This window comes from Mobula hypostoma, chromosome 2, assembly GCF_963921235.1.
Source record: "Mobula hypostoma chromosome 2, sMobHyp1.1, whole genome shotgun sequence".
Lineage (NCBI taxonomy): Eukaryota > Metazoa > Chordata > Chondrichthyes > Myliobatiformes > Myliobatidae > Mobula > Mobula hypostoma.
Window position 1 is genome coordinate 39,969,881 of NC_086098.1, and position 8,234 is coordinate 39,978,114.

Below are 8,234 nucleotides of genomic sequence, written 5' to 3' on the forward strand. Positions count from 1 at the left end.
CAAGCCTGCCCCACCATTCATGGCCGGTCAAGGCTGGCTTCAACTTCCGTTCAGTGCCAGTTCCTCATAACTTTTAATTCTTTGACTTTTCAAATATTTATCTAACTCAACCTTAAAAAAATCCAATGATCTACCAACTGAGGCTAAAAAATCCACAGATTCGCTACCCCTGAACTCCCTGCGCACCTCAGTTTAACTGTCTATCCTTATTTTGTAGCTATGTCACCTTGTTTGTGACTCTCCCACTGGTGGCAATACAGAGTTTAAACAGCACCTCATGTAAGGCAATATATAAATTCTAGTTTATCATTCTTTCAATGAAGAAAGGAAGCCCTAGATGGTATGATTCAAACTAGAAGTGCATTTAAAAATTGATCTGTAAGCTGAAAGGAACGTAGAAAAGATTCTATGAGGCTATTAACTGAACTCAAGGGATTGTGCAACAGAGAAAGATTGAATAAAGCAGGCTATATTCCTTGAAGTGTAGGCAACAGATGGGTAACCATACAGAGCTGTACAAAATGAGGAGGGGCATAGATAGAGTGAACATATGTAGTCTTTTCCCCAGAGTTTGTGAATCAAGAACTATAACCACTGTAACCATTGTAATTGAAGTATTCACCAGAGATGGTAAATCCTAATACCATCAGCAAGTAAGCAAGCTAGTGTCCTACAATCACAACTTGGAGCTGAAAGCCTTCAAAATCATAGAGATGTATAGCATCTCCAGGAGGAATGTGCCTCCACTCCATGTTGATGAACTATCATAATCAACATCTCTATAGTTAGCACTATTTCAACAGTCAAGTTCTTGGGCATCATTATTTCACAGGAGCTCATGTGGAAGAATCATACCTCCTTCAGTAACAAAAGAATCTGCAGATTATGTTTTTCCTCTGTGGTGAAAGGGGAAAGACTTTAATAGGAATTTGAGAGGCAATCTTTTCACACATTTTGTTCACCACAGTTCCTGAGGAGTCTTTGCCTTCCACATAATTGGGCACTTGGCAAGATAATATAAAAACAGACTAGGTTGAAGTGCAGCGGCCATTGTGTGAGTAGAACTGTGATAGAGTGGGAAATTGATAGCTAATATTGGTCCATATTTTAAGAAAGGTTCAAAGAATGAGCAAGGAAATTATAGGTCATTGAGCCTGACATCAGTAGTGGATAAGTTATTGAAGGGTGTTCTAAGTGAATGGATATATTAATATTTCGATAGACAGGGGCTGATCAAGGATAGCTGGTATGGATTCGCGCGGGGTAGATCATGTCTATTCAATCTTACAGAGTTTTTCAAGGAAGTTACCCGAAAAGGTGATGAAAGCAAGGAAGTGGGTATTGTCTACATGGTTTTTAGCAAGGCCTTTGACAACCGCATGGTAGGTAGACCAAGAATGTTCAGTCGATTGGCATTCAAGATGAGGTAGTAAATTGGATTAGACACTGGCTTCATGGTAGGAGTCAGAGAGAAGGAGTAGGTGGTTCCTTCTCTGACTATGTGTTGTAGAGATCAGTGCTGGGTCTGTTGCTGTTTGTCATCTATATCAGTGATCCGGATGATAAACTGGGTCAGCAAATTTGCGAATGACATCAAGATTAGGGGTATAGTGAATAACAAGGAAGCCTGTCAAAGCTTGTACTCAGGCTAGGTGAGTTGCAGGACAGAGAGGAGTTCAGTAGAACAGAGGGATATGGGAATACAAATCTATAATCCCTCAAAAGTGGCATCACAGGTAGATAGGGTCATAAAGAAAACTTTTGGCACATTGGCCTTCATAAATCAATGTATTGAATACAGAAGTTGGGATGCAATGTTGAAATTTTGTAAGACGTTTGTGAGTCCTAATTTGGAGTACTGTGTGCAGTTTTGGTCACATATGTCCAGGAAAGATGTAAATTAAGATTGAAAGAGCGCAGAGAAAATTTACAAGGATGTAGTCAGCACCTGATTTATAAGGAAAGGTAGAGTAGGTTCAAACTTTTTCCCCAGAACATAGAAAATGAGTGTATATTTGATAGCAGTATACAAAATTATACACCAGAAAATGACAGTGGAGAGGTAGTAATGCAGGACAAAGAAATGACAGACAATCTTAATAAGTATTTTGAATCAGTCTTCGTCAAGGAAGGCACTAGCAGAATGCTAGAAGTGTGAAAGCGTCAGGGAACAGAACTGAGTGTCATTGCTATAACTAGTGGTCATTGGTTAAGGCTGAAAGATGAAATGTTTAAGTGGAACTCAGAGGGTGTGAAAGTGTGAAACAAGCTGCCATTGGAAGTGGTAGATGTGGGTTTGATTTCAACACTTAAGAGAAATTTGGATACATGGATGGGATGGGTATGGAGAGTTATGATCCGGGTGCTGGTCGATGGGACCAGGCAGATTAGTAGTTCATCCCACACTAGATGGGCTGAAGGGCCTGATTTTTGTGTATAGAGTTCTACGACTCTATGACTCTTGGATGAAGAGTTGTACATATATAGAATAAGCTAAAAGAGGAAATGGTTGAGGGAGGAAAGATAACATTTAAATATTTCCTATGCATGTACCTGTCCAAATCTCTTTTAAAAGGATATTAGTCAAATTGAAGCAAATGGGATTGGCTTTGGTTGGCACTGACAAATTGGGGTGAATGCCTGTTTCCATGCTGTATTATTCTATGATCCAATGACGTAATTTCCAGGTGGAAAGACTAGATACGAAAACACTTTAAAAGTTAATCTAACACCGTAGAACAAGTGGAGGGACTGAGTGGGTGTTAGAGAAGTGGAACTCAGTGCCAGCATCATTAATGTGAATACCGATTCATTGTCCAGAATAGCACTTGATCAAGGTAAAGGACGTGGTCAGGAATAAGTCCTTGTAAACTCCAGAGATGTTGATATAGAGGGAAAGACAAGTCAATAGCAACAAAGCAGTTCCACAGAACTTGATAGTGGAGGTGGAAGATGATGCAGTTAGTCATAATAAAGTGAAGAAACAGAAGATTTGCATTTACAATAGATAAACATCCTTCATCGTATTTGGAAAGGACGAAATAATAGTGAAGTATGTTATGTTTTGTAACTCTAAAACATAAAATTAATTGAAGGGAGTCTGAAATGTGAGTCTGTCTTCATGTTTACTTAAGCGAGGTGCACACGTATCACAAAGTAGCGTCATGATGTATGCAGTTCACATATTTTTACATGTAACTCAATAAATTATTTAAATGGTCAAGAATGCTTAATCAAACAATACATTCAAAACATTACTCAAATACTACTGAAATATTACATACACAACACTCCTCCCTGTTTAGCTATAAACTCCAACTTAATATAAAATGCATCTCAACTATATACATAGTATATGATATAATATAAGTACTATATAGTTATCCACAGTATATTAAGTTTGAATTGTCCCATTCAAGGCTAAAGATTTAATCACTGTGGAGGAGGTGCAACGAGACCTGGGTGTCATTATACACCAGTCATTGAAAGTGGGCATGCAGGTACAGCAGGCGGTGAAAAAGGCGAACGGTATGCTGGCACTGGCATTTATAGCGAGAGGATTCGAGTACAGGAGCAGGGAGGTACTACTGCAGTTGTACAAGGCCTTGGTGAGACCACACCTGGAGTATTGTGTGCAGTTTTGGTCCCCTAATCTGAGGAAAGACATCTTTGCCATAGAGGGAGTACAAAGAAGGTTCACCAGATTGATTCCTGGGATGGCAGGTCTTTCATATGAAGAAAGACTGGATGAACTGGGCTTGTACTCGTTGGAATTTAGAAGATTGAGGGGGGATCTGATTGAAACGTATAAGATCCTAAAGGGATTGGACAGGCTAGATGCGGGAAGATTGTTCCCGATGTTGGGGAGGTCTAGAACGAGGGGTCACAGTTTGAGGATAGAGGGGAAACCTTTTAGGACCGAGGTTAGGAAAAACTTCTTCACACAGAGAGTGGTGAATCTGTGGAATTCTCTGCCACAGCAAACTGTTGAGGCCAGTTCATTAGCTATGTTTAAAAGGAAGTTAGATATGGCCCTTGTGGCTACAGGGGTCAGGGGGTATGGAGGGAAGGCTGGGTTCTGAGCTGGATGATCAGCCATGATCATAATAAATGGCGGTGCAGGCTCGAAGGGCCGAATGGCCTACTCCTGCACCTATTTTCTATGTTTCTATGTTTCTATAATGTCTTTCCCAACAAAAGAGATCACTCTGCTTGGCAGATGAGGCTTGTGACTGCAAAACAGTCTCAGGTTCTGGAGCCTCCACTGTGGTGGTTATAGCAGTTGACTTTGAGACTGCAGGAAGTGGTTCTAACAACACAGCACGTCTTTCTTCTTTTTCTTTTTTCTTCTTCTACCTTGTGCCTCTTGATCTTGGGAAGGTGCGTGAAGTTCATCGGAGTATTTTCCTATTAATCCTTCTATTGCACCCTTTATGATCTGATCTCTCTTCTCAGTTTCGTCATTCACAACAGCATCTGATGAATTCTCTGTTTTTGTAACTCCATTGACTCCTTTCTTTTTGGCCTTTCATTCATCCAGCTGGGTTTTGGTCTCTGCATCTACTTTTACAAGCAGCTTTTTGTCTTCTACTTGAAGTTCATGCAATAGCCTTATTGCATTCAGAATAGATTATAGTGCTTTATACTAACAAAAACCAAAAGCTTGCAACTTTCCTGAAGCTCCTTGAATTCTCTTCCAGTTTAAAACCAAGACATATTTTGCGAGTAACTGCCTGATTAACATATGTTGTCTACAAAAAACTGTTGTAGTCAGAGCACTGCTTTTGTCACTTTCATGCTGCCTCTGAGCAACATGGTCCTTCCTTGGTCCAATAAACTTTCCAACCAGAGGCACAAGAGTCGGCACCAACATCTATTTGTCCTCTGTTGGGCAATAGTTCTTGGTGTGCAGCATGGAGTCATTTGTGGCATCAGTTTGCAGGGGATGTGGTATGCAAACAGTGGATGGATCTCCAACCAAGTTGTAGTTGTCTCAGCCAATCATGTCCCCACAATGCTGGTCTTCCTGTTTTTAACCACATGCAAACCAAATGTGGCATGTTGGTTGTTGTATTTCACTATTATAAATGTCAATCCCACAGGAGTTATCTTTTCTCCATTATAAGTTTTTTGTTGGATATATGCAGGCTTCAGCTTACCATCTTCCAAATACCATTCAACTCATTTTGTGGAATAATTGAAACAACTGAGCCACTGTCCAATTCCATTTTAATAAATTTGCCATTCACCTCTGGTGTGAGCCATATTACTTGGGTATCATTAGTTTTTACATTGTAAATCTCAAGGCTACTCAGTCCTTTATCGCTGTCATCGTTATCAGATTTTTTCATCAACTGTATGCAGTTTAGTGCTCTTTTTGAAACTACAATTTGACTTTTTATTTTTTTCTCTACCCTGTACCCTTTTTGTCTGCCCAGCATACTCCTTGTATGTGTTCCACTTTGTTGCACTTTCTGCAAGTTTCACCTTTCAATCTGCATTTTTCTGGTACAAGTGAGCCCCTGCCACAACGGTAAAACAATCTGTTCAGCCAGGCCTGTTTCTGTTTAGACATTACAATTTTGTTCACACTCACTTTGATTCCTGAATCCAACTAAATGGCCTCTCTGTCTGCAGTTTCCATTGATATAACTATTTCAACTGCTTTTAAATGTATGCTCTGATTCAGTTAGCAGTTGTTTTTGTAAGATACCACAAACTAAACAACCTCTCAGTGCATCATTAATCCCATTGCCAAACTGACAATGGTCAGACAACTTCTTCATTTCAGCCACATACACTGAAATGAACTCCCCTTCCTTTTTGATCCTGCTTATGAAACCTAATGCATGCTGCTATCAACAATGGTGTTGGTACTAAATCTTCCTGCATTACTTTTACAATAGCTGCAAAGCTCATTTCAGCTGGTTTGGTTGGAGCAGTTAAACTCATAAGGAATCTGTATGCCTTTAAGGCCAATGCACTCAGCAAAATTGGTGCTTATTTTTCATTGGTGATTTCATATGTTTTAAAATAGTATTCAATCCGTTCTGTATACATGAGCCAGTTATCCTGTAATTAATTATTTAAAAGAACAAGAATACATAATCAAATAATATATTTATAAGTTACATAAAACTACTGAAATATTAAATATACAACAAAGTACTTTTCAAGTGAAGGGAACTGTGCAAAATCTCACAATAGTGGCACAAATGACCAGATATCCTGGATTCACTTGGATTGGTTGATCAACAAGTTCTTTCCAGGACATTGAAAAAAAAATCCCTGATGTGGAGCACATTCTCAGAGAATTAATTTTCTTCTATTTTGCAGTAGTGAATTGTTATTCAAGTGGTTAGTCTAATGATGATTATTTTTATTACTTATTTTCTCATTTATATGTTTTTTTTAATTTTAAAGCTTTGCAAAAACAATAAGCATATTCAACTTTGAACATCAGTTCCTGTGCCATTACAAATATAAAAAGTCAGGCTGTTGTATGTCACATTAATTTATAATTTAATTCAACTCCTAATCATGATGTAACACCAGGGTTGAATACACTACATGTTTGTTCCCAGCCTAGATATAAAACAGAAAAAAAACAGAGTGACAAGCACTAATTTGAGAAGATTTAGTTAAGTTACTTGATAGAATTCAATAACATAAACCACAATTAGCTGTGAGTTATCAATCTCAGAAAGATGACTATCATGGGACCTAGAAATGGCACATTTACACAGAAGAGAATGATTCTCAGAGATGTAATCCAGAGCATACTGACAAATCATCATGCCGTCTAGATCACATTATAATTATCCTGGGAATGCTTTATGCTGACAGGAAAAAAATGAATATTATCCAACTCACTGGTAGCAATAAGTCTTATTCTCATAAACAGAAAAGCAGCACAGCAACCTTGACCCCTTCCTCCTCCTCCTCCTACCACCCCCACTAAAGACAAGAAAATAAATTACTGTACCAACCAGATTTCTCTGCGTGTGAGTCTCTGTTTTCTAGAGCTTAATTTAGGTATAATATTTTAGATGCATATTGCGCATTGTTTTATGATGGAGACCTATTACACAAGTTTAAAAAAAATAGCTGTTTAGTCGTCAAGATTCAACTTGACCTTCATCTGCTTATATTCTATCCAAAGCAGATTGATGAAGCCAAACTAAAAATGTATAACAAATTCGAACATGTCACAGAAAGCAGCACTTCCAAATGCTAACAAGTTACATCTGCAACCCATCAAATTACAGAAATATATGGGGCACCAAATTATTAGTTTTGCACAAAATTGTGTACAAACTAACAGATAATGTGAACTGACCACTTACTTTTTAAGTATAACTCTGATAGCTAATGAGCCACAGGAATCAAAAGCTGTCCAGAAGACTGACTTCCTGCTGAGAAGAAACCTCACCTAGGTTGCACACCTAGCTGAGACAGAACTCTTAACCTTTGAATCAGCAGCCTAGTTTCATTATTTTAAACAATAAACAGGTGGTTGTGATACATCCTATTCAATATGTTAAAAATACTTTGAAAACAATAAATAAAGTATTGCATATGTAATGCCCTGGTTAAGACTTTTACTGCTATGCTGTTGGTATTTCATTTTAGCAGTTCTGTATGAGCAGTCTGTTCTGATTTCAGCCTGTTTGGGTTTGAGTTGAGATAAGAAGCTTTGTTGTTGAACTTAGGAATGTGGTGTCACTCAATCAAGATGGTGAAATTGGGAGAAGTTTCTGGAGAACACTGGTGTGGGGTGAGGTCTTTTTTTTTGGCGGGAGCTGAGAGAAGACAGGAGGGAAGACGGCTGAGGATGCCAATCCTGTTGCATAAAATGCTTTGTGCAGATGAATGGCTTCAAAGAGGAAGGAACAATACTCCCGTGGGAAACCCATTTGTTCCAGATGGATTTCGAGCGACATTCGGAAGGTGGTGTGGTGTTCATGGAGACCGAGGGTCCAGCACATGAGTTACAGATAAGTTCAAGATGAGCTCCAACTTAAGTGCACATTTGACTATTTAAGAAACAAACAAAAGAAACTCTGCAGGTTGCTGGAAATCTGAGCAACACACACAAAATGCTGGAGGAACTCAACAGGCCGGGCAGGGTCCTGCCGAAGGATTTCGGCCCAAAACATCGACAGTACTTTTTTCATAAACACGAGGAATTCTGCGGATGCTGGAAATTCAAGCAACACACATGAAAGTTGCTG

General features: G+C 38.9%; 1 long non-coding RNA gene across 1 annotated transcript in view; it reads right to left on the reverse strand.

The window, feature by feature from the left end:
* LOC134339425 (uncharacterized) overlaps positions 1 to 7,612 on the reverse strand; it is a 105,140-nt gene extending 97,528 nt beyond the window's left edge. The window contains exon 1 of the long non-coding RNA XR_010016397.1: positions 7,347 to 7,612. This is a non-coding gene — a long non-coding RNA (uncharacterized LOC134339425). The remainder of the gene's footprint in view (positions 1 to 7,346) is intronic.
* Positions 7,613 to 8,234: the final 622 nt, after the last annotated feature.